The sequence below is a fragment of the Buceros rhinoceros genome, unplaced genomic scaffold, assembly GCF_000710305.1.
Source record: "Buceros rhinoceros silvestris isolate BGI_N320 unplaced genomic scaffold, ASM71030v1 scaffold32718, whole genome shotgun sequence".
In the NCBI taxonomy this organism is placed as follows: domain Eukaryota; kingdom Metazoa; phylum Chordata; class Aves; order Bucerotiformes; family Bucerotidae; genus Buceros; species Buceros rhinoceros.
In genome coordinates, this window is record NW_010429143.1 from 20,384 (window position 1) to 22,521 (window position 2,138).

Below are 2,138 nucleotides of genomic sequence, written 5' to 3' on the forward strand. Positions count from 1 at the left end.
GGTGTTTGTTGTCATGCTGCCTGCGGTGGCTGGAAAGAGTCTGGAGCCATTGTCTCTACCCTTCAGGTAGCTGTAGGGTGGTGTTAGATCTCCTTTAGTGTCCTTTTGGGTAGATTAAATCAACAAGAACCCTCAACATTTTTTTAATATACCCTTTTTTTATACCGTTACTCTTTGACCTTCCCTTTTCTGGAATAAACAAACCCAAGAGATTCAACCTCTCCCTCCTACCCTGTGTTTTCTAAACCCCTAATAAATCCACCTCTGTCTCCACCGGTCTCCCTCTGGTTCCTTCATATACCTCTGAGGCACAGAGGTGAGGCACAGCTGTGACTTCCTCAGGACTGGCCAGAGCAGAGAAGTGGTGATGGTGCTCAGTGCTAGTACTTTTGGGGAGCAGTTTCACCCACCAAGCCCCATCAACTGGGAGAACCCACAGCACTGGAGCATGGCTGCGTCCAGGACAGGGTCTGCACGTCCAAGGCACCTCTTGGCTGCTGGTGAGCTGAGCAAATGGCAGAGATGGTGTGAAAGAGAGTGTGGGGATCAGCACAACGCTCATCAGAGACTCGCACTCAAAGATGAGAGGGTAGGGCAGAATTTGAAATGTTTCCCGGGATTGTCTGATATCCTCAAAGCAGGACCAAGGCCACCTCCTCCATTCCTGATGAGAGATAATCCAGTCCTTCCCAGCAGTCCCTTGCCAGAGGCCAGCAATTACTCAGGCAGAAGCTGTGGCATCAATGTCGCAGCCGGGAAGGATGCTGGCCTCATTACCAAGGAGTGACAAACGATGGCGCAAAAGGTGCGAGCAGCACATTCAGTAATTGCACTTGTCAACTGTATTAAATCGAGGCAGCTTAACGCAGCAGTTCTTTGGGTGTCCCTGGCCTCCATCCATCCAGCACTAGAGGGGGAGCTGGGTGCTTTGAAGTGCCACCAAGCACAGATGAAGGTTCTAAGAGGGTCACAGCCGCATTTCCAGTGCATGACACGGCAGGGACCCTCACAGCTGGGAAAACCCTCCCCACAATCTTTTCTACAGGGCAGGGAATGGAGACCAGCACCTCAAAATGGGGTTAACGAAAGCTGAGGTCCAGTACTGGGCGTCACTTGAATGCAGCAGGGAGGTGTGAGGGAAATCTCTGCCAAGAAGGCTGTGGCACCTCTCTTCTTTTCATCCAGCTGCCCCATGATTAAAGCCCCGCTTGAATGCAGCAGGGAGGTGTGAGGGAAATCTCTGCCAAGAAGGCTGTGGCACCTCTCTTCTTTTCATCCAGCTGCCCCATGATTAAAGCCCTCATGTGGGGCAGAGGAACCCAGACTCCAAACTTCCATCTCCATGAGGGTTTTCAATGCATTGCATCTTGTAGACATCTGCGCTGATGCCATTCCTGGCATTTTAACCCCTTCCCACTGAACAGCCTATCTGCTGGGCTGCTGTCCAACCTGTGAATATTCACCGTTGGTCCAAATCTCTGCAGGACAGAGAAGAAAAAACATCAGCAGAATTTGCCAAAGATTCAGTGAACCCGGTTCGTTGCTGTCCATCTGAGCGGCAAAGGATCCAAGGCATTTTTGGAGCTGAGAGCTGCTTTATAGCTAAGCACAATGCTCGTTCTTCTGGAAAAGAGTAAAGCTAAAGCTCTTAAATAACCCAGCATCCCCTCAGTCTATTTATCTCAGCTAGATCTCTCCCTGGGGTGCTCCTGGCCACCACTCTGCCGCAATCAAAGCCCAAAGGGTTTCACCTGGTTGTCTGCCGCTGTTAAAGGAGCAGGTTTTTCCGCAGAGGGGATAGGGATGGTCCCATGTGGATTTGCAGAATGCAAACAAAAAATGGGTATCAAAAGCCATGGAATGGTCATATCAAAATTCACTCAAACGGCCTCTGGCAACCTGAAATCTGTTCCCAGAAAATGGAAGAGACCCAGTTTGTAGGAAAAACACAGAAAGTCGTCGTGACTGGCCATAGCTTAGGACTGAGGCAGAGCTGCCAAAGAAATCCAGTCCCAAAACTGGGGAAGAGGAAGACAAATACTTCATATATTAGATATGAATGGTAGAAATATTTGGTTGAGGAAGCTCTGGGAAGTTCCCACCAGGATGCTGCAAAGATGAGCCAAGGAATCACTGAA